This window comes from Ambystoma mexicanum, chromosome 8 (assembly GCF_040938575.1).
Source record: "Ambystoma mexicanum isolate Mex_15411 chromosome 8, UKY_AmexF1_1, whole genome shotgun sequence".
Lineage (NCBI taxonomy): Eukaryota > Metazoa > Chordata > Amphibia > Caudata > Ambystomatidae > Ambystoma > Ambystoma mexicanum.
The window spans coordinates 603,707,821-603,733,156 of record NC_090929.1 but is presented as its reverse complement, the minus strand read 5'-3'; the positions used below and the strand labels follow the sequence as shown (position 1 = coordinate 603,733,156).

The 25,336-nt window shown below is 46.2% G+C and overlaps 1 protein-coding gene across 9 annotated transcripts in view; it reads right to left on the bottom strand.

The window, feature by feature from the left end:
* Nucleotides 1-25,336, bottom strand: part of ARHGEF10L (Rho guanine nucleotide exchange factor 10 like) — a 972,373-nt gene that overhangs the window by 207,760 nt on the left and 739,277 nt on the right. The window lies entirely within an intron of this gene.

Here is a 25,336-nt window from a genome sequence, read left to right as displayed (position 1 = left end):
GTCTGTGGATCTAGAAATGGACTGCCAGTCCCAACATGGCTCCTGGATAGGGGCAAAGCCTTTACCAGGATAACAATATAGCTGTCAGGTAAACAGAACATATGTCAGGTATCAAAAGTAAGTGCTCGTGCTTGGTCTGGGACCGTGAACCACTGCTTCCACTCACCCTCTTACAAACTGACAGAGGAGAGCTAGCCCCCCCCCCCCATGAACTTGCCAGGTGGAATGCTGGCTCGGGAGTGCCAACACCTCATGAACTTCTTAAACAAGGGTGTGGGAGCCCCTCTACTGAGAACAAACATGGGTCGAATACCCAGTTCTATGGAATTTCCCCCACTCAGGAGGGTCTACAGCCACATTTTACCTCATTGCACCCTTCAAAAAGGAAAAATTAGCATTTCCATACAAGTCTGGTTCCACCCACAAGGACAGTCCAGAACCGACATGATAGGCAATTGTACTCTGATCAAGAGTAAAGTCAGCAACCCAAGACACGTGCTTCGGACGTGTTGGGCCTCATCAGTGAGGTGAAACTGAGCCTCACTAAGACACAGTGAGCAAGGGGTCCATGTCTGAATTGCCCTTGGTTACTTAGGGTGAAACTCCAAGTGTTACAAATTAAACACAGGAGTGGGAGCACCTCTACTGAGAATGAACCTGGGTCAAATACAATGTTCTATGGAATTTCTCCCACTCAGGATATTCTTCAAGCACGTTTTAGCTCACTGCACCCTTCACAAATTAGAACTATCCATTTGCAAATAAGTCTAGTCCCACCCACAAGGGCAGTACAGAACCGATATGCTAGGCAATATTTCTCTTCTGTGAAGGGTGCAGAGAGCTCAAACATGGTTGTAGACACTCCTTAGTGGAAGAAATACATAGAACAGGGTATTTGACCCATGTTTGTTCTCAGTAGAGGGGCTCCCACACTCTTTATACGTTTGTAAAACTTGGGTTTTTACCCTAGGTAACCAAGGGAAATCCAGACATGGACCCCTTGCTCACTGTGTCGTAGAGCGGCTCAGCTTCACCTCACTGAGGAGGCCCAACAAGGCTAAAACATATGTCTGGGGTTGCTGATGGTACCATTGTTAAGTGGAGAATTGCTAGCATCTTGGTGCTGGGCTTCCCTTGTGGGTGGGACAAAGACTGATATGCAAATGGATATGTATCCTCTGTGAAGGATGTATTGAGCTAAAACGTGGTTGTGGACCCTCCTGAGTGGAAGAACTCCATAGAACCAGGTATTTGACCGATGTTTGTGTTCTCAGTAGAGGGGCTTGCACACTCCTTTTCAATCCTCATGAACTTGCTAGGCAGATCACTTGGTGAGGAAGCAGCCATGACAAGCATGGCTGACTCTTACATGGTAGTACTGGACAGTATACAAACATAATCGTTATACAAATCCCCTCTCCTGGAGTTAAGGAAGTGGAGGGTTTACCCATAAGGGGAGGAGGTGGGCAACCTAGGCCAGGGAAACATGGAAAGGAAGAAGCCAGCAACTCAGACCAAGTATTACCTACCACCATATTACCCACAATGTCAAAAGAGTCTAAAGCAGCCTTTGCTTGGTGGGGGAAGATAATAGCATTCATGAGAGCTGGTTTTGAGAGTGAGAAGAGAAGGAGAGAGAGCGTCACAGGGAATAGGGAGTGGTTTGAGTAGGAATATTGTGAACAATAGCTGGAGTAAAAAGGAAGAGGAATGAGGGCAAGAACTGGAGTTTAAACACTATGATGCTCACTTGGGGGTAGAGTCAGGGATAATAAGGGGGAAGCTGCAGGGAGCCCCAGTGTTACAGTAAGAATGGAATAATCCAGGCAAAGGAAGTGGGTCTACTGACACCGTGGCGACAGAAGTTGGCATGGGCCAGACTAGGGGACAGCATGCCCCTTCATCAGCTTCTCTAGCATCCAAAGCTTGCTGGCAAAAATCAGGGATTCTATATCTCCCAAATTGTGTAGAGCATGTAAGTACTTTATTCCTTAGGCTAGCAATAGCAGGAAGTCAGGGTGAGGTGAAGACTATAGTGGCAGTGAGCAGGCAATGCACACTATCCAAAGTCCACCCTTACTACCCAAGTAAAGGGGGGATAATTCTATGAATACCAATCCAGGTAGGGGCAATATCTTGTCCCACGCAGGTCAGTAAAGACCAGGAGATCCCAGCATAGGAGGAAATACACACCTGTCCATTCTACACCCATGACAACACGAGAGGTTCAACAACCACTGGAGGCCATCTACAGTCCCAGGAGGCAACAGAGACTAGGCATTGAGGATGATCTATCGCTAGGGCCCTAGAGGACTAGAGCCCAACATCACTTAAGATTTATACAGTGTAAATAACGCCCAGAGACTGTGGGACACCTGGTTGGACAGTAGCCTGAGGGAACTCATGAACCTTATTTTCTAGAGCGGGGCCTGGATCATTGGTCTGCCTAGTGCAAATAATATTGCACACTATTCGAACAATCCTGCCTCTTTGTTTTAATAATATAAAGCTCCCTTCTTCTGTTGAAGAAACAGAGTTAATTGGGCAGACAACTATGCATTCCCTTCCATGATTGCAAACCAACAAAGAGTGATGCAGCACACCTTCAGTCAAACGCAACACACCCACAGCTTACCATTAGGATAAACCTACACAATTGTGTCTAACCTTGTAGAAATCCACACACAGCCCCAGTTTACCTTGAGAACAAAACAAACTTTGCAGTCATAGAGCATAAACCAAAACACAATACCACCATAGTACTGGAAAAGGTTAAGAAGAACCAATAGACGAACACACCTTACTTTCAGGGGAAGTAAATATACTACAGATTATATTTTCAAAGAGAGCAAGCCATAACCATATATTAACATGAAGAGGAACCCAAAAACGCCAAATACCTTACAATCATTTTAATGGTAAAGCAACACATTCTCCAAAAGTAAGGTTTGGCTGTGTGTTAGTTTGTTATGGTGGTAAGGTGTGGCTGGTTGTTTGCTTTTCTAACAGAAATATTAACACTGGCTTAAGAGAAACCTCCAAACAGCCACACCTTACCACCAGGAGAGTCCAATGCACAGTCGCACATTACCTTAGGAGAATTCAATGAACCATCTGCTGGGACAGAAAACACACTCCACCTTCAAGAAGTCCAACATTTAGTCAATAACAGACCTCCTGCAAGATCTCTGAACAATCTAACTCACCACACCCATCACTTGCAGGCACCCATGAAAATTACTTGTCGTAGTTAATGGTCTACCTGTCCCATTGTCTTGTTTGCCAGCGTCACCTCGTTGTCTGGTTTTATGAGTGCTTGGGGATGCTTGTGGTCTCGTGCAAAAGAGATGTGACCAAGCAGCTTGTGCTGTGCTGCTCCTTTTGGGGTGGGACCAAGCCCGATTTGTGCATGGTCATTCCCCTTTTGTGATGGCTTGGAATAGTAGAACAGTGGCCTGGAGGGTTGGTTGAGATGAATTCTAAACCTTCCAGCCATCACCCCTTTTGCTTTGCTATAAATCAACACCACTACACATCACCTGCAAAACAGCCAGAAAACACTCCCATTTTAAAAACCAGGAGGCAAATCAACACCCTTTGAGGAATAAACACCTAAACCAGCTTTATCTTTAGAATACACAAGGACAACACTTGTCTCCAGAGAACCTAACACACAACAAAACCTTAGCTTAGGAGGCCCCGGCATGGCCTCAGCTTAAATTATTACACACAAATGCACAACCACTTCTTGCTTTCATAGGAATCATGCATACAGACATGTTTTAATCTACAAAATGAGCACACAACCACCTTACATTCAAAGAAAGAATAACCCAAGCACACCTTAACCTCAAGAAGCCCATAGCCACTTCCTTCAGGGGCACCCAACACAGAGCCATGCTTACCATGAAGAGAAAAACTCAACCACAACTTAAATTTATAAACAAATAACAACCAAACCTACCTTACTTTAAAGAGAAAGAAACATCAATCATAAATGACTAACACAAAACCACATCATTGGGTTGGGAGAATCCACGCAACCACACCACAACATCAGAGAAACCAACCCACAGCATCCTTATACTGAGCAGACAACCCAAGGCACATGCGAGTTAGGAGATGCCAACAAACACCATCACCTAGTTTTCAAGACAAACTAACTTGCATATTATTCACAAGAAACCAAATATCACCATATCAGCATGTTATTTTCAGAGAAACCAACAACCACACCATACCCTAGCAAAGAAATAAAAAGATAATAAAACAATTACCATATTGTTTCATGATAAACCATCTTGGAACCATGTCGTATGACAAACATTAACACATGAAACCTTACCTTGTGGGGCTACAGTGTAAACCGAAGCACTGCTTAAACTCACCGCTCCTATGCTAACTCAGGTGAAGATGGTGTACACAACACATCTACACCTTACCATCAGGATTAAGTAGCACAAAACCGCACCTTCCTTTAAAAAAAAGCCAACACACCACTACCCAAAACCTCAAGCAAGGATAAACCAACACAAACAGCAGCCTAATATTTTAAATGTGCAAATTGAACAGATCCATGCCATCTAGTGCTTGGAACTAGAAATTTCGCATGATTTGGTGAAAGAATAAAAAATCAGGTTATCATTCAGGAACTGGTCTCTAATGGGACTTCCGATAGACCCATACCTGTATAAATTGGCACAATCTTTTGGCCTATTATATGTGCACATGTGCACAATGCCCAGGGCTCTTCGGGAAACATGGTAGGTTCAATGTGCATTTGTAAGAGCCCTCATTCTATGAAAGCACCTTTTCAGGTAACTATGTATGCTTTTGCAGCATAAATCAGTTAAAGGCTAATTTAATGTGAATAAACAATAAAACATCATTTTCTGCCATAGTGGGTATGAGGCTGAACCAGTTTAAAAAAATTCTAAATACACTGGTCCCCCTGCGCCTCTACCTAGGGCTGGAGAAAAAGCAGTCTTGTTTTGTAAAATAGTGAACTGAACTCCATAAAGCGACCATGCATATGGACCTTGGGGAGTGTTGCCCGCCAAAACAACTGTTGCCTATGTAGCTATTGTTGACCATGATCGGGCTGTCATTGCAATTAACTGCCAGCTGATTAGTCACATGTCTGCATGATATATGATAGAATATAATATAATATATGTCATTTATAACGCGCCTTTACACAAATGTTTCTAGGCGCAACAAGACAAAGGTGGGGTGGGAGGCAGAGGTAGGACAGGACAAACAATCTTACTAGGCCTTGTGTCATTCAGATCGTGCAAGTGCGGCAGCGCAGAAGTGCAGGGGGGACGTGCCAGGGAGAGGGAAAGGGGAAGTGCAATAAGGGCAGCAATGCTCTGAGTGAGTGCAGCGAGGGCAGCGCGGCTCTGGGAACGTGCAAAGAGGCAGGGGGCTGTAGAGTTTACAGTTACAGCACCTAAGTGCACGGTAGGCCCGGAGGCAGTGTAGAGAAGACTGATCAAAGAAGAGCCTGGTAGCCAGTGAGATTCTAGGCGTAGCCAAGCAACCATTTAGCACAGCAGATAGGTAGGTCAGCAGAGGAGAAAGAGAGCGAGAAAGCAGAGGAGAAAAGGAAGGTCTGGAGTAGTTTCCAGAACGTCAGGTGGTCAGGCTCACGTTTGAGAGGGGCAGGGAGGCCATTCCAGAGGGAGGCACCTGCAGAGGAGAGAGATTTACCCCCTACTCTCTGCCTGGAGAAGTGTCTGACCATCAGCGAGTTGGAGGTAGCCGAGCGAAGTGCTCGAGAAGGAAGGTATTTTGGCAGAGATAGTTGGATGTAGTGCGGGCCCTGGTCCCAGAAAGCCTTGTGAACAATGCAGAGGTTTTTTAACTTAATCCTTGCAGCCACCAGGAACAAGTGGAGAGATACAGTCCCTAGCCTGGAGGCCAAGGATAAGTCTTGCTGTCCTGTTCTGGATTAGTTGCAGAGGGCGGAGAGTAGAGGAAGGCAGATTGAGAAGGACGATGTTGTAGTAGTCCAGCCTATAGAGAACCAGGGCTCTGGAGACAAAGGGGAAAGTAAGAAAAGCTAGAATACCCCTGAGGAGGTGCAGCTGATAGTGGGCCTTCTTGGCAAGGTTCTTGACATGAGGAGAGAAGGAGAGAGTGGAATCAAAGACGACACCAAGGTTGTTTGCCTCACAGGAAGGCGAAGGAAGAGGGCACAAGGAGGGTGGCCAGAGTGAGAGATGGAAAGCGGGAGCAGGGGTACCAATGAGAAGGATCTTTGTCTTACTGGGATTAAGGCTGAGATCGTTGGAGGTGTACCAATCCTGAATCGTGGACAGACAGGAATGAGCGAGAGAGGAGAGGAGGATGACGGGAGTCGGAAAGAGACCGGAGTATCATCTGCATAGCACTGAAAGCTAAAGCAGAAGGTAGAGGTCAGGTGGGCCAGAGAGGCCAAGTAGACATTGAAGAACCAGGAGGAGAGGACAGAGCCCTGGGGAACACCACATGTGGAGAGAGAGGGTGGTGGAGAGAAAGGACCCAAGTTGTATCTGGGAGCGTCGGTCCAGGAGGAACAAAGTCAACCACTCCAGGGCCTGATCCGTGATGCCCAGGTTCTCGTGGAATCGATTGATCAGGATAGTGTGAGTGACCATGTCAAAAACAGAGGAACGGTCAAGGAGGATCATGACAGAATGAAGGCTGGCATTAAGATTAGAGCGCAGATCTTCACAGGTGTTCAGGAGAGCAGTTTCTGTGCCTCTGACTGCTCTGAAGCTAGACTGATGGTCAAGGAGACAACCAACCAATAGATTCAGTGTGAAGAGTAAGCTGGGAGATGGCCAGCTTTTCCAAGAGTTTGCCCAGGAAAGGAGCGATAGAGATTGGGCGATAGATTGCCAGACATGAAGGGTTGGCAGAAGGCTTTTTAAGGAGTGGGTGCACAAGGGAGTGCTTGAGGATAGAAGGAACGGATCCAGTGGCAAAAGAGCGATCGCAGAAATCAGCCAAGGCTGGTGCAAGTGTGCCAATGTGGTCCTAGATGGGTCCGGAAGAGCACGGGAGCACCTGTTTGGAGGACTTTCATAGATTGGACTTGTCTAGAAACAGCGTCAGGTGTTGTCAGAGAGAGAAAGAAAAGAGGACGAGAGGAAGAAGCGGCCAGAGGGGGGCCGGGAGAGGTGGAAGGAGTGGAAGAGGAGAGCAAGGACAGGATGTCCTGGGTTTTAATGGTGAGGTGAGAAGCCAGAGCCGTACAGAGGGCCTGGGAGGGAACATGAGAGGTGGAGACTGCAGAGGATTGCCCAGCTCCTTGCAGAGTTTGGCCGTGTTGTTAGAGGCCACAGAGAAACAGGCTTGGATGCGGACTCTCTTCTTGGAAAGAACAGAGATTCTGTATTGCCTTTGGAGCAGGCAGCAGGCCAGTTTGTCAGAGGATGCACCCAAAGTCCTCCACTTCCTCTCAGCCATCCTACACTTGAGTCTCTGGGTGGAGAGGTCGGAGTCATTCCAAGAGTTGCACTTGGAGGTAGGCTTCAGACAGATTCTCATGACTAGGGCAAGGATGTCCAGAGCATTGGAGATAGAGAGATGCAGGTTAGAGAGGGCTCTGTCAGAGTAGGGGAAGCAGAGAAAGTAGAGGCAAAGGCATCCACTAACACACACTTCATGGTTCAAAATGACCGAGAAGGTAGGTGGCAGTGTTAGAGCGGGCTTTGGCTGAGGGACTGAGAGTTTCAAGTGAGATGAAAGCAGAAAGTGGTCAGTCCAAGACAGAGGATTGGTGAGAGGGTTACAGAGTGGGATGTCTGGGGAGTTGAGAACATTCAAAGTGTGTCCGGCAGAGTGTGTCGGACCAGAAGGTAAAATGAAGACAGAGTGTTGCAGAGGTTGCGGAAAAACATCCAGAGGGGGGATTAGAAGCATCCAGGTGGAGGTTGAGGTCTCAGAGGAGGAGAAGTTGAAATGTTGAGGCAAGGATAGAGGAGGACAGGTCAGCCCACTCTGAGAAGAAGAGGGCAACCTGGCCCAGAGGCCTGTAGATGGTGGCCACAGTCAGAGGGAGGCCATGAGAGATAGATAGCCTTCACACCAGTCATTCAAAGGAGGTGTAGGCCTGCATAGGAATGACAGAAGCAGGGACCGACTACAGAAAGATCAGGGCCACTCCACCTCTGGGTCAGTTGGTTCTGGGTTTAGAGAGGATCTTGTAGCTGTCCAGGAGGAGAGTGTCAAAACTTGTGACAGAGCTGGCCGTGATCCATGTCTCGGTGAGAGTGAGGACATCCAGGTCAGGTTCGTCGAGGAGATGGCAGATGTCAGAGGAGTGTTTATCGCAGAGCGAGAGTTGAGAGTAGCGACGTGGAGCAGGTTGCCACATTCAAAAGTCTTCTGGGGTGGGGCACAGACTTGAGGTACATCCAGCGAAAGTGGTAGAGGGGCCAGAGTGTGGGCAGTGTTAAGAAAAGCGTTTCGTGGGCGCTGAGTACCTGAACTTCCAGTCGATGGTCGTGGTGAAGTAGCCAGGCTGTCCGACTGATGGTTGCTGAATGTGTAACGCGAGGAACCAGCGCAACACCCACCCTGAAATCAAACAAGGTCAGTGGTGAAGCGGCTCCCAACGCCACGGATGCGCACTTCCCTGATTTGCGTGACGTCGGGACAGTGCAAGCACTGACAGGGAAGGCAGGTCTTGACTGGATGGAAAATCCACAGCAGGATACAACAGCAAGGCTCCAAGAAGTAGCAGTAGACCGATGAAGAGAACTGAAGTTGGCAGGTGCAGTAGAAAGGAAGAGTAGGCAGAGTAACCCCTGGGAAGGCAGGAGGCAAGGCACTGAACCAACAGGCTAAGGAGGGAGGAGGGACAAGGAACCCTGGGGCAGAACAAGGAGAAAGAACTGGAAGGCAGGAAGGGTGCTAGGAAGAAGGAAGCCCAGGGAACCAACTGGCAAGGAAGGAAAGAGGCAGAATTCCCCCCAAGGGCAGACAAGGGAAGGAAACTCCAGCAAGGAAGGACAAGGAAAATAAAGCTGGAAAAGCTGACAAGGTGCTACTCAAGAGTAACACAGGCGAAGACGCGATCAGGAAACAAACCGCGTTAAGACGCGGTTTGTTCAAACAAACTGGCCCTTAATATAGGGCAGGCAGCACCCGGGAGGCTTGGAACGCAAGCTGTGCTGTCCCCAGGTGCTGACGCGCCCAAACCGAGGCTTGGGAAGCAAGCTTGCGACTTCCCGAGCGCTCTGTGGACGACGCATGCGCAGAGGGCGAAACACGGCCTTCCTCGCATGCGCGAACCATGCGAACGGGAAAACCCGGAAGCGGCAAGAGCCGCAGATGACCGAGGTCCCCCCAACCTGTATCGGGGTAGATGCGCCAGGACGGGGCGCGCCGGGACCTGCAGGCGCACCCCGCACCCCAGGTAAGTGGCATGACACGCAGAGGTGGTAGCAGGAGGTGGCATAGTAGCCATAGAGGAGGAGGGAGGTGCCAGAGAGGTGGCAAAGGCAGGAGGTGGCAGAGAGGTGTTAGTAGAAGTAGCAGGAAAAGGCAAAGGAAGTTGATAAGACAGAGCAGACATTTATCGAAGAGGAGGGGGTTGGGCGGAGGGCCCGGGACCAAGAGTGTGCCATTCAGATAAACATTAATGATGGTCTTGGAGGAATGGAAGGAGGCCAGGAGGACTTCCCACCGAGTGCCACCATTAAGGGAAGGGGAAGAGATAGGAAAGAGCTGAGACCATATGAGGGGGCCATAGGACTGGTGCAGGAACAACTGTCTGTCTGGAGGAAGCACTGATGCAGATATCAGCGATAGGCAGGCCAGGGTTGGAAACCAGGATGTCCCTCTTGAGCTTCTTCCTTCCAGACTTAGTGTGAGGGATAGGAGTTACAGTAGCAGTTATAGTAGATGGGAGAGACGGAAAGCACCATAGTGGGTGTGAGGTGTGAAGTAGGGGAGGAGGGAGCAAAAGAGAGACACAGCCAAGCGCTGCACAATGTATGAAGCGCAGGGGGGTATAGTGTCACACAGTAGGGCACACACAGGAGAGCCAGACAGGAGACACACAACGGTATCCCCAGCAGTGTGGGGACCTAGAGAGTCAATGGGACACAGTGCAACAGTAGCCACAATGCAATAACCACCCAGATTCGACTTTTCTAAAAAGAGGGAAAAAGGCCTAGTTATGAACACAGCAGCAATGCAAAAACCACCCAGATTCGACTTTTCTAAAAAGAGGGAAAAGGGCCTTGTTATGAACATTGCATCAATGCAAAATAGACCCATAAAATGCACAGTCCATTTGACCAGGCCAGACTCAACGATTTCTGCTCCTCTAGTTTGCTTTAAAAGGATTAAATAAGCGGTCTGTCTTTTTTACTTGTTTTATAAATAATTCCCCAGTGAAGCACGTCAAGCCTGTTACAATGCTTTTCAATTCCCAATTCCCATCCAAATGGAACAGTGAGCATAGAAATACGAATTAAAAAAAAAACTTTTTTTCTAACTGTCCCTACATGTTTTCTGGGGTGGGGGGGGGGGGCAAATCTCAATACGCCGTTGAAACCGTTTTGGTGGAATCACATGCTTTATCTAATATGGACAATTTAAGCATGCCAGGATGTATGGCATGATGTTACCTGGCAACAAATTACAGCAGCTGTCCATAGAATGCTATACTTGGCACATCATTACAGCATCTGCGCCTGCACAGCTGTATTGGACAAATTACTATTCTGCCCCAGTCAAAATGAACGGCATTTCTTAAGCATTGACTAAACAATCAAACTACTAGCAACATGCCTTATTTAAGCAGTTAATAAGTGTTACACAGGCATGTATAGGGCAGGAAAAATGAAAATTACCTAAATGAAAAGTCAGTGAACATTTTCTAAGCTGTTTACTCAATGCTTGAAGAATAAATGAACTGTTTCAGAAGAGAAATGATTATAAATGCTTGTGAACTGTTTTTTAAATATTCCAACTGAGTGATAAGTGCTTGAGAAATGTTATGCTGGCATTTCTTGCTCTGGGGTGAGCATAAAATGGCAGTACATGGACATAGGAGGCTTTATTTGGTATATGTTGAATTAACGTGCAGCTATTAATGTTTACCAGAATGTTTCCGCACTGGCCAATTACAAGTTTGCCAATGAGATGCCTGATTTACCTCCAGCAGAGGTGGAGGTAAGTCAGGCACCTTACCAGCAAAAATCGCTGGTATTACTGGTGCCTGTAATACAGGCAAAATCGCTGATGGAGTCCAATTGGACTCCATGGAATGGGGACTAACAACTTGTACTCGTAATCTGGTGGTAATACCGCCAGACCGACTCTCGCTATCAGTATTTCAGTTTGCCGGTATCCTGACGGATTTACCGCCAGTATACCAGCAAACATATAATGAGCCGGTTTGTGCCTTTAATGCGGTCTCTACTCTACCTTGAGCATATATGTATTGCAGTTGTTTTTTACTTCACTGATTTTATTCCACATTATGTTATGTGTCGTAGTTAGGGGACAGGAGATGGAAGACCCTATGATGTTAATTCCTGTCATGTTAATGTGCTTTTGGTGACACATTCACTACGCCAAATATTTTGATGACTTGTTTTCCCAGGGGTATTTCAAGAGATATTGTTATTATATTTGGACTTTGAAATACAGAACAGGGCTTGCAAAATCTACTAGCCCACTCGCAATGGCGAGGAGATTTGTTTTTAAGAACGTGTACCATTTGTAGGGCACTCGACCTTGCTGGCAAGTATGGGGATGTTTGAAACTTTATTTTTTTACATTTCCTGAAAACAACCTGTTTGCAGTAAATGACAAATAAAGATTTCACTGTGCATGGCTAGCCTTTGGTGGCAGCATTGCACCAAATATGGAGTGTGCTTTTGGTGACCAGCAACTTTTTTTATAGGATCCTGAGGTTGTAGCCTGTTACCATGGGGATAGTGAATTTCTATTAGGTCGAGTATGTAAATTAATCAACTTGCCCTTCAGGCCTAGTGGTACACTTAAGAATTTGCAAGGCCTGCAGAATTCATCCTCTTTAGTAAGTGTACTCTTCAGAGTACCAGCTTGATTTCCCTGCAAATGATTCCACTTCTCCTGCTGTGCAAGCTTCCTACTGGCCTCCTATAACACAGTGTTTCATACAAGGCTACATGCAGTCCGCAAAATCCAATATTGTACCAAGTGGGCCACTCAACCTGGACCAAAGGCCCATAGGCAGGATACTTAAAGTCCAGATGTCTTTTTATTATTTCAAATATTTTTTAGAAGCCTTCTGATTTAGCTAAAGCTGGTCCTCCAACCATTGCTAGGTAGCCTTTGTGCAATTTCAGAGAAGTGCAACAAAAGTGTGTAGAAAACAAATTCCATACTATACTAAAATCCAGAAATACCGGGACAAGGAGAACCGGAGGGAGTGTAGTTTGCTTTTAATACCCCCTACTCATCTGTTCACTTGTACAACTTTAAAACAGCAAAAAACTGGTTGGTGTTCAGACATTCTGCTGATCGACCGGTTTCAGTGGGATACCAATCGCTTCTGTACCACTTTCTTCAGGACCCAAACACAGGCATGACTTCTTGTGTGGTGAGTCACAATAAAAATTCCTCTAGAGGGGAACCATTCGATTCCCACACAGACAATGGTAAACTCTTGAACCTCGGAGAGGACTACATGGCAGGGCCGGGGCGCAGTGTTTGCCGCCGCAGAAACACTCCCTGATCACAGCAACTCCAGGCCGCACCCCCCAGGACACAAATTGACCGCTGCAGCCCCGCAGCAGTGAAGCCCATGATGGGGCAAGGGTGCAGTGTCTGGCGCCGCAGTACACACTCCCTGGTCCTGGAAACTCCAGTCCACACCCCCAGTATACAAATCGGCCGCTGCAGCCCCGCAGACGTGAAGCTCACGGCAGGGCAAGGGTGCAGCGTTTGGCATTGCAGGTGTTCGGCGCACCGAGGGGTCCAATGCCAACCCAGGGTGAACCCTCTCCGGAGTACCTTAAGGGAGAGTAAGGCGAAGGTTGAAGTAAGTCAGGGTTGAGCTGGAAATTGCTATGGGAAGAGGTGGTGGTCCATTGTTTGGACAGCGTTCTGGAATGGTGGTACCCCTAAATCCTGCTCATGGAGCCTTTGCCCACCTCCACCCTTCCATCCGCTCCTCTTTTGTACTCTGCTTGCCTCTCAAGATGCACAAGATTATCCAGTGCACAAGTCCCAGTGCAAGATGCTGGTTGTAAGGAGGCAGCAGCAACGGGGGGTTTATCTAAAGTCACCAAACTGACCCTGCTCCTGGGGGACACTTGGGATAACTGAGCTACCTGCTAACAAGCCCATTGATCCCATGGGGGAGGCTCATTTGTTGACTGAAGATATTCACCGATTTTTAGGGGACAGTAAAGATGCTTTGGGGGTGGGGGTCCCTATAGCACCAGAGGATTGCACCAGATGATTGCCACCAGGTAGCGAATTTCTGCAATTTGGGTGATCTGTTTGATATGTGCTCTGGAGTAGGTTGCACAGACAATAACCAAGAAGCCCCAGCCATTAAAAGAAGCATGGCCACAGCTGGAGGGAATTCTGCATGTAGTGACATGGTTAACAACAAAGCCAAAGGGTCAGTTGGCATGATTGTTTCCCCCCTTCAACTTCATTTGGCACCCCCCGGTATTGCAAGTTCCCAGATCCCCTATCATGTCTATCAAGCATCTGCCATCTAACCCATCATATTTTGGGATGTCAAAACTGGTAGTCCCTCCAAGGGAGGCTGTCATCCTGGCTACACCCGCAAGTAGCTGCATCTACCCCTGCTCCAACCTCCCTGGCCAAAGTGGGCAGAGCGATTCATGATGCATCTGTACGCAATCTCCTCTCATGCTCCTCACGTATCACCTGGAGTGAGCTCTAGTCACCCACAAGCTCAGGGGCTAGTTCTTTTCTTTGCTTAACCCCACTTAGGGCTCCCAATCCCCCACAAAATGCAACCAATCTTGGCATTGATATCGTCACTGATCCACCTGCCGAGGATGACTGTACACACATGGGGTGCAAGTACAACCAGGTTCTTGTTGAGCTGGCAGTAATTAGAAAGCTGCCGTCAGTCCTGATAGTGACTCAGGGGAGGGCAGCCGCAGGGGGAGACCTGTACTGTTCCAATTACTCACAAGGGGCCTAATTATCTACCATCGGAATGCCCCACTGAACAGATTCATCCAGCAACTCCTGAAATGAATGCTGTCTGCCACAATCTGGCACCTGGGAGATTACATCCTGTCAATGCCCCCATGAATGTAATGTTAAGCCCAGGGACATTAATGGGGTGCCCAAACCTAAGTCAAAGGCCACTTTACTGGTGAACCATGTTTCGTGCTCCGTTGGTACACAACGCTTTAGTGCGGAGGAAACTAGAGCACATGAGGGAGGATCTTTAAGCACCATGATCAAGGAGGGCCTAGATGCACCATTGTATTTCATCACGGGGTGCCCAAACTGGCGATGAACAAGCTAGAACCAAGGGGTGCCCTCCTAAACGAAAGCCTACACTAGTTGCGAGCCATCAGGGGTTGCGCTTTTGTCTCCAAGGATGCCATGGTGGGATGTTGTATAGTCTCAAACAAGGGCACGAATTTCGATGACACTGTTGAACAGTTTTTTTAGGACTGGAGAGTGGCCAAATGGGTCCCAGGAAGAAGTGGGGGGTTGTTCGGATGGCCAAGAGCGGGCTCTCAATCAGCCTGTACCCTCAACTAAGACTCGATGGCCCATCTGGAACAACTCTGTCACACACTCTCCTAATTGGCGCAAACCTTACACCTCCGGGACGATGCATAGTGGGAACTAATGCGGTTGGGCACATGGAGTTGGCAATATCCTGAATAGGGCTCGTTTCCCCTTATTTTTGTGCTCTCCCCCATTTTGTTATTTGATGATGTGCTGTATTATGCTATGGATTATTTTGTATAATATTGTGTTACAATGCACTTTGATGGCCTGATGGCTGAATAAAGTTATGAAAGAAAGAAGGAAAATAAGGGTGTTCTTGGGCAGCTGAACTGCAGAATAGGGATACCGTCTGTCTGGGTGCCCACTAGAATGAGGCAGGGGGAGAGTCGCTGGGATTCTTCCCCAAAGAATAACTTAGCAGGAGGCTCTCCAGTCAAACACATCAGGAGCGACTGATCAATATGCACTAATGTCTCTCACTCTCCGTGTTTCATCGTTTCCCACACGCTTTAATGATCCTCGTAAAACTATAGCACCGAAGCACAGTGGGAGACACACAAAGCTTTCAATTACTGCCCAGAAAAGCAGTAGGCAGGAAAGGATATGAATGAGGAGAGTGTCCTCGTCACATGACAGCCATTCAGAGAATGGGGAGCGTCAACTACTAGGGGGCTTAGAGTGGCAGATTCAACTGTACGACAACAAGTTGAGATCTGGAGGATGAAAAAATTATGGAACCTAGGGCATGGTCTGATATCTAAGCAATAAATGTATCGGAACTGCAGCAAGAGGCATACATTAGTGCTATGGGTGATGGGTTCATGCAGAGGCTTTGCTAGGGAGGCCTGGGGAGGCTAGAGCACAGGGTCTTTGGTTTGTAGCCCCGGACAGATACCCAAGGGCTGCAACCAAAATGCTAGCCCCGAGTCTCGACATTAGGCTGAACTGTAGAATCCTCTTTTAGAACCCCAATTCTGACAACCATGACATCTTAAAAATTGCATTTTTAAAGATAACCCCACTGTAATCCTGTTCTTGGGTTCCTGGCTACAGCTCAAGTCATTGTACCACGGTTTATTCTAATATTTTGTCTCCTTGAAAAAGCGTGTGGCATCCCTGAATATTTTCGGGAGATTTATAATTTGTATGATTCATCCCCTCTCCTAGTGAGACCCCCCCCCCCCACACTTCTTGCTGGACTTCTGGACCTTTTTCTTTAATCCTGAATGAGTGGAGCCTTTTTCCACTCATTGATTCTTACGTGCTCGATCTTTTTGAACTCTGTTCTTTGTGTTTGACCTGTCCTATGGAATCTACTTTCCTCCATATCTCTTTAAGGCATCTGTCTTTTACTATCGCCGCACACAGCTCCCTATAGGCAATGTTGCTGGGAACCCTCTGGGTTCTCTTTAGAGATTAGTTTCTATATCCTAGAGTAACTACAGTTCTTATGGATAGAAAAATACTTAGTATCTCTCCTAAAACTTTATATTCTGAGAGATTGGCACACCCTGCCTTATGCGGAGTGCCAAGTGGATACCTAGCATCTCCCTTCACTCTGCTCCTGTGCCTTATGTCACATAGACAATCTCCTAGTTATGGCTGGTGGCAGTGGATGTTTTCTACCAACTATTGTGTGATTTTTTACCGCAGGCTGTGTCCATAGCCCCAGTTAGGCACAATAGGGTCACCCAAGTACTAACTTGGTGGCTCCTTTCTTTTTTGCCATTACTAGCGTGGTTGCTCTTTGCTAGCCCTTATTCTACCTCCTGGGTGGGGAGGCCTGTGAGAGTGTTTTGCCTTTGGATGGAACCCTTGGGTATCGCCGCCTAGGCTCCAGTGTGTTTGGGTAGGCAGGAAGTAGGGTCCCACTGGGGTTCTGGCTGTCCTGATTGGAGTGCCACTCGCCCCTTTCTGTAAACTGCTGAGAGAGATTGAAGGGGAGTGTGTGCTGAAACTGAATAAAAGGTGAGGTTCATGAGGTGAAAGGCAAGTCAACCACTGGAAGCTCAAGTAACCGAAGAAGACAACCAGAGATGCCTGCAGACCCATTGCAACACCTTGAAGGGACCACTGCTGTGCTGACCCCGTTTTCTGTGCGACAGAGGAACTCCGAAGAGGACGGCTCCTTCCATTTGACTGGTGGGAACAATCAGTCCCAAGACAAACTTTAATCAGAGCCATCTCCCGAGGTCCTCTGTGCTTCCAGAGCTGCGGAACCTCAATACTAGGAGACCTCCGACCCAATTGAAGTGCATCATTGTGGAAAGGCTGAATCTGTCCAAGTCTTTGCTGAGCTCCAGGTGAACCTCCAGAGACACAATCCGACCCATCCAAGTCCCCTCAGCAGGACTTCAGGAACCGAAGAAAACTGACCAGGTGAAGCGTACCCTTTGTTGGCGCTGCAGAAAAGGGGCCAAAACTGCAGTTACCAGAGAAGTTGCTGAAATCCGTGCCAGAGGTCCTCGCTTGAGACTGTTGCTGAGAGATCTGTCCATTGCCCTGCTTTTTGTCACCAGACCAAGGAATCCAGAGGTTGTGTCCAGAGCTGCCAGATCGAGGAGAAACCAGCCCCAAAGATTTCATCAAACCAAAGGTACTGTGGGAAAAAAGTATTGATTACCTTAATGCGAAAAGCCGCCCCTGAGCACTGGAGTGCACAAAGAGGTGTTCAGGGCAACCGCCTCTTACCCCTGACACAAGCCGCTACATGCATCTCTTTAGCGAGTCCTTTAACAGGGTCGCCAACGTTGGCTGTATCCTCTTAACTCTTAGAGACTAGAAAATATCCACAGGCGTTTTCGTTGTCTTGCTGCTTGTCAAGACTTCGAGCCCTCTCAGTAACTGCCTTTAGCTTGGGCTGCATTTTAGACCTTAAAAGACTTTCTGTGCAAAGAAACTGCCTCCAGAACCTAAAGCCTTGCTAGTTTTTCACTAAACAACTATTTCCTTCCCAAAAGTCATTATCTTATATGTCTATGCAGAGTCAATGAATGTACTTACAGTATTTCTCCTAAGATTAGCAATTGCACCTTATTACCGGTAGAACGGTAGAACTGTCAAACTCAGTAACAATTGTAACCGCAATGAACTGCAAACTAAGCAGTGGCTTTGAAAAGTATTCTAAAGTATTCCTAAGTGTTTTTGGTTCATTGTGCTAAGTATTTTAAAGTGATTCTTGTGTAAATATAATACATCTATATTTTATATAAATGTATGTGTGTTTCTTTGATGTGCTTCAATAACTAGGTTCATTTTACTTATCCACAGCTTACATCTTCCTCTTAAAATAAGCCTGACTGATCTGCCACTTAACCAAGGTTCCACGAGTAGACGGATACTAAGAGTTGGGGATCTACAAACCATTGGGATAGTTTTGTAAAGTCTACCTAAACTTTAGGAAAACTACCCTAACACCCACCTCGATATTGTAACTTTTCATCAAGCACCCTTCCCATGTAGGCAAGCCTTCTTTGCGTCCAATTTCGTTAACCTCTGACCATTACGCAGCACCCAAAAGTTAGCTCGTACCGACACTGCACCTGGCTTGGTCACGTGACGTGCATTATTCTGCTGGCTAGGCCTAGGGCCACAATGCCAGGCTGTATCCTCACCACACTACATCAGCTGTTGTGCATAACCCACTTGATATACTACTGTTGAAAAGCCCCCACTGCTTTAAATTTGCATTATTTCCGGGCTCTTGCACAAAGCAATATTGTGCTGTTTTTCAGTGGTATGCCATTGCCCTCTGTCTCTGGGGGTCTTCTATAAAACCTAGACTACGATAGCCTACTCGGTTAAGGTGCCTGTTGTGGTTATCAACGTGAATTGTACAACTCACAAGTTAACATCCGCATATGGGCGACTCAGCCTTTCATCTTTCAGAGGCTAACAATAGTTCCACTGCATCTATTCGCAGCGCTACAAGGCCACAAGGCTGCCACCCCAATTGGTACTTTTAATGGAGAAAACAGAAAGGGAAACAAGTGGTCTTTGAGTTTTCTTGCAGCCATGGGCACAAATAAGCGAAAATAAAGGCCACAGATAAAGGCCTGCAGCGCTTCCCATTAAGTAAATATCACTGTAAAATGGTTTTTTTTTCTTTCAAATAAGGTTTTCGTTCTTGAAAAGAACGCCTATACACGGCAACATATATACGTGTTGATTTTTAAATACGAACAAGCCTCAAATGAAGGCCATAGTCGCGTTGATATTCTATTAGCACCCGCGCAGGAGGGTGACCTTCTGGAGGACTGCGCAGAAGCGGGCATTTTTGACCCGTCTTGGCAGGGCCTGCCATTCTCTACACCTCTGGGGCTGGCAAACGGGTTCCTCCTGTGCCTGGAATAAGGTGCCCCGTGGAAAGCTACAACCAGGTGGGAATGCAGGGTTGGGCGAATTATAAACCACTCAATCTTAAATGATGACAAGCGCTATTGTCACGGGCGCTACAATTCCCTGTCTGTTCCCTTTATAGAGATCAACCCAAGGTCATTTGAGCCTATGGGTATTGCATGCATCCCATCAGAAGCCCTATATACCAGTTGAGCTATTTTACAGCCCTTTAATTGAGAATGGGTGGAGATGTTTACATTTTGGGGACAATGCTGGAGAAAAAAACGTATTTTCTGGGGAGAATGCAGCAAGTTTGGATGGTCCTTTTGGTAGAGACCTCCCAGTAGAAGGGGGAGTTCTAGGCTTTTTGGTTCAGGCCTCTCGGTAGAAGGGCGAGTTCCAGGTTGTTTGGTACAGTCCTCTCGGGAGAAGTTCAAGTTCCAGGCTGTTTAGTACAGGCCTCTCAGTAGGCTGTTTAGTTGTGGGATGCCAGTTTGTAAGCAGATCAGGTCACCAGAAGGAAATTATGGAGAAGCTTAAGCCCCCAAGTGAGGCTTTAGAGTAAAGCAGCCTTAGGAACGGACTGGGCAAGAGGGAAAATCAAAGTCTTGGCCTCAGAAACAGGACTAGCAAGACTCCATTTTATGCCTGACATATGACTGACTCTGCCCCATCTCATACCTGGCATGTGAATGACTGCCCCATCTCGCCAACCTTCCACTGTATTGCCCTATTTCCCTGTAGACAATTCCTTCTCTAAGAAAAACTGGCTGTGAAGGACCACTTGGATAAGTTCAATGTCTGCCTCTCAACTGGTGGCATTGGGATGGTACACGGGGTGTCCAGTCGAAGGGTCTAACGAAAAAGAGTTGAATACAATACGTTTGACTCAAAAGGATCGAAAACAAAATGATTGAATGCCTTTTTTTAAATGTATATTTTTTCGGGAGCTTGGTATAGGTAGAAATTGTGGTTTTTGGGAAAAAATTCATTCGATTTTTTGATTTTCGGTCCTTTTGATTCGAAACAATTGTATTTCAAATCTTTTCATTCATCCCTTTCACCTACTGCCGGTACACGGGTACCTGAATAGTGTAGAGTATGTAAGGCAGCCCAGGTGGCTGTCCTGCAGATCTCCTGCTGTTACAGAAGGAGGGGGTTCGTAATGTGTGTAAAGGGGGGAGGGGCGTCAGTGCGTCATACACTGCTCCATCAGCCTGTCTACAGTCTGTATCCTTTACAGAAATAGCGAATACTTACGTGAAATAACTAATTTGGATAAAATATTCTAGCTTTTCTTCTTTCTCGAACACCTTCTGTGGAGACCTACGTGGTCCTCACAGTCACTTTAATCACTGGGGTTTCTACACGCCTCTAAGTTTTATTACTAATTTGGGTTTTACCAACATTTCCTATGCTAATTTTGGGTTTTACCAACATTTCCCATGCCAGTTTTGTTCCTTTGTGCGCTTATGGCACAAAACGTTTGTAAAAAGCACAAATATATTTTTCTTGTTTAACCAAAACAATTGCTTGGTTGTTCTGTTTGTTTCTTCTGGCACTGAATACTAATGAATTGACTAATAGCCCCATGGTTGATCCAATTAGGCTTCAAACAATATAGCCTCCCTGGTTGTCAACCCCTAGGTATTCGTTGACCCTTTCTTGTTCACATTTTCGCATCTGTTCAGCTCTGATACCTGTCCATTAGGGCAACCAAACCCATTTTGCTTTCCATCGGCCTGCAAGGCAAATATACCCCAGCCTCCTTCTTGTTTTCCTTTTTATGGACTATGGTTTAATTGAAGTGGTCTGGAACAGATTACTTGTAGTAGAAAACCCTGGTTCAACACTCACTGGCCCACACCAAGTGCCCGCTCACTCCAGCCAACCATGTCCTTTAAGGCAGGAGCACCCACTTAGCTCAATCTCCTGGACCATGACCCACCCCTAACATTAAAGTACCCTAAGGGTCACCTTCAAGAATTGTAAGGGTTATGTTATCAACATTTGTAAAGTGCACATCTGCCCGAAGTCATCTTGATGCTAAAAACACTACAGGAGCAGCCAGCCGGGTCACCTTGTATTTGATTTTGTATTTTTGTTATAGGATATTTATAAGGCGCATATACAACAAATGGTGTTCCAAGGCGCCACCTTGGAAAGCCCCTCCCCTTGAAAAATGGCAGTCATACATATTTTCAAAAAAAATGATTTCTGAGGTATGGACGTCCTGTTTCGGGTTCGAGTGGGGGTGTGGAGTCATTAATGGATGCTTTGGATAGCGCTGCTGCTGCTGCGAATTAGCCCCATTACCCCCGGTAGGAGCATATGGCGTGCGGCACCCCCTCCCCATAATTAATTCATTGGTGGTGTCTGGAGTGGGCTCTGCTCTGGCTGGGGGTTGGGGCCTTGCACGTGGCCGGAGTGCATACATTAGCGAGGGCGCTGCCCCAAGGATAAAATGGGGATTTTAAGGACACAAACGGTGCATGCTGCGACTTCGGAATATGTGGGGCACAGCCAGATCAGCTGTCCCCCCAGGGCGCTCCCGCAAGTCAGGCATGGATGGGGGCTCTTACACCCAAGGCCACAGATGGTGGGCACTGTGGGCCAGATGCCCCCCTCCTCCTGCATGCCAAGCTTCTTATTGTGGTGGGTGGCTAAACTGGGCTAGCCTTGAGAAAAAAGCACTACGCTACGGTTGGTCCCTCGACTGCTCAGCAGCCACCTTCCCATGGAGAGATTGGTAGGTGGAGCCCCCGTGACTGGTTCAAAGTGTGACTAACTTGTTGAACGGAAAATCATATAGTGTCTCCTATACTGTATGAATATATGTATATTGGCCTACGCCAAGCTGCTTATAAGCCACTTGCGAGGAAATCCGCTTTGCAAGGTCTTGACCTTAGATCAGTGTAAACCGCCATTTTAGATCTATCCGCCATTTTAAGTTCTCCTTGTGTTCTAAGACGGTGGACAGTGTCATTCCGAATGTAACATGGCCGTCTTGACCTCTGTGTACAAACTAATGTGTAACTTGCCTGCAGACCACATGTTAGGGTCATGAACTGAGACCTTGTCCTTCGTTGACCTGTGTGTAGAGGATTACCTGCACCAACAAAGCTAATCCATGAGCATATGTTAAGCACAATATGTTCAAATACCAAAATGTGAACACTTGTTTGACTACATTGTATAGAAATGTTTGAGAAGGCTCTACGAGAAATCCGAAGACATACTGTTGCCATTTTGACTTGTTAGTGAATGTATTAAAGGTAAACCCTAAATGTATAGATGTATGAAATTGGCACGAACCCTAAATCCGTGATGTATTAACTAATATTAACTTTAAGGTGGGTTGAACATCATGTTTTGGACTGCATAAAAGGCATGACTATTCTAATGTACAGTCCCACTCACTGAGCACACCGAACCAAGCTGGAGTTCGCTGTGTTGTACTGAGGGCCGATAGCTATCTGTTGCTTTGTCCTTTGAAACTGTTCAGTATAAAATAAAGATCTTTGTATTTTCCTTTGTAACCCGCGTTTGGTGTATTTCCTTTTGGGGTACTCAGCCTCGATATCTTCTTTTTGTTTTCACAAACTAGGCCACCAGGAGCTAGAACTACTGGCATGCCTCGCTGAAGGTGAGTGGGGGTCCATTTAAATATGATGGTAGGGGGGCTCCCTGCTTAGAGCGAAAACACCGTGGGGTGCATACATTACAATGGCGGTAAAGATAAGGATAATAGCCGACAAATATCAAAAGGCGGCCAGCCAGCAGGGATCTTAAACACTAAATGCCCACTGAAGAGCTCTAGAGCCTGGTTTGTCAGGGAGTGAGGGAGTGGCTGATGTGGAGGAACCAATGTTAAAAGGCAATGAGGCGATAACACTTCTGTATATCCCCTGGGAAGAGAAAACGCAGCTTGTAATGCAAGCACTGCAAAGTACACATTTTAATCCCCAGCAGGAAAATAGAGAAATGAATATATTCCTGTGGTACAAAGCTTGCAGTCCACTTTCCACAAACTTCCTATCTGAGAATTTAAGGGAATTTGCAAACCATTACAAAATAGAATTTAAGTCTGAGGAAGCACTTGTAGCAAAAAAATATTTTGCTAAAAAGAAACAGAAAGGTCAAACTCTCTCAATGGGTAGTGTAGAAGCTTTTAGATCCTCAAATGTTTCCAACTGTACAAAAATATGATTCAAATTGCTTTAACTGTGCCAGTGAGCAGCTGTAGCTTTGAGAGACCTTTCAGCGCTTTACGGAGACTTCACAATTGGCTGAGATGTACAATGGGCCAAATCTAGATTGCAGGACCATGCTGGGCTTTCAGTAGAGAGATGAGTGCTACAATCATGTTCGCTTTGTGTTATGTATCTTTAAATTTAAATGTATTAACAGCAATTGGCTTATCTATGTTGGAATTGGAAATGCATTGTCCATTTTTACTGTAGTATTTTCTACCAACACTGCATTTCTACTAAATGTAACTCACACGGTAACGGAAGAAACCCATATATTTCATTGTTTAAAAAGCTATGTTGGAATTGTAACTGCTTTTCGTTTGTTATGTTACATTGGGTAGTTGTATCCTGCCTGCATGCTGCTGACCACAGATTGTTAGTGGTACAGTATTCGGTAGCCCTTTAGACCACTAAGAAACATATGTACTTTTCTGGTTATTTTGGAAGAACCATGCTGAAATATGTGTGATTTTCATATGGATTTTTCAAAAACGTCCTCATGGGGAAGAGCTCCCACCCACACCCCACACGTACTCCAGTGGTCAAGTTCAGCCTGGCTCGCTGCACGCACTTGCTAAATTGTATAATTAAATTAATTATGTACCACCCCTTTTTTAAGCACACTAGCTACCCCTGTCAGTTTTGTCAGCCGAAAAGCCGGCAACATCGACTGTTTGGCTACACAGGCAAACAGAGAGCTCTCCAGCTGCTGCTTAAATACAATTTCTCAATCCACAGCAAGTCTTTGGCTGTCCTGTCCAAAGGCTTTTCTTTGTCTTATAAAACCCCACGAAATATTACCTAGCACTATTGGATGAATGTTGTTCACACTTTGGAGTGGCATTATAGCTACATAGCATGTCAGCAGTACTTCCAAATGGGTATGAGCAGTATAGTAAGCAATATTAATGCTCGAAAGCGCAATGCAGCTTATGCGCTCATACGATATAACTATGTGACGTCTGAACTTGCAATGGGTTCTAGCCCCAGATCTTTTACAAACCTAGCAAAGCCCCTGGGTTCATGCTTGGAGAAGTCCATGGAGTATTTCGGCATGATAACTAAGTAACCAAAGCGTAAGTAGGTCGGCCTGGTATTCCCAAATCAGAGGGAGTAGTCTTGGGCAATGTTCCCTCTAAGCTGTGCTCATGTGCGCTTGCCCAGCTTGCTTCTGGGTGCCGCTCAGAAGAATTTTGATAGCGCACACAGACAATTCTCACCTAATTAAAAAAGAAATAATAAGGTACAATCCAAAACAATTACCTGACATTAGTTTTCTTTTAAAACCACTAAGTAATCTTCATATTCTGGTATATTCTGCATTACCCTACTATGCAAGCATGACCTCAAAAACCTAAAATCCCCAACAGAATACACGCACAAGAGGTTAAATATGAATATGAAAAAGTGTCTCCATGAACAGCATAATCTAACCAAGATTTGCCTGGACACATTAACCAAATAATGCTCCCTCCCCACCCATGACTCCGACCCTTGACTCTACCACACTTTTACTGTATGAACACATTTAGATATCAACCTTGACTCTTCCTCTTTTGTCTCTACGAAAGGTTACCAGACTTGTACCTGCATCCACTTGTTTTATATTTTTTGTAACATGAATAATGTTCAAGCACCAGAATTTCTGTTGCTCATGGTGCCTTACCAAAAGCGTCACCCACACTATGTAAACCAATTATCAGCCACAAATTGGTTACTAGCTTCCAGTAAGAAGTGTACTTGGGTGTGTAACCTCATCTGATGTTTCCTCTTCCTTCTTTGTACATATGTCACCTAGTGTTTTGCAGCGGTCCCCTTGCAAGTTAACACATTCTCAAACTCAAATAATAATTTGCCATCTAAGGATTTTGAGTAGACAATCTGTATGCTCAGCATCTCCTACTTTAGCACTGCTAACAATACCCTATAGGTGGAGAGCAACATTTCAATATCATTTTCTTGGCCTGGAAGGGATAATGGGTATGGAATATGCCTAGCATTACTTCTCTATAATAGTA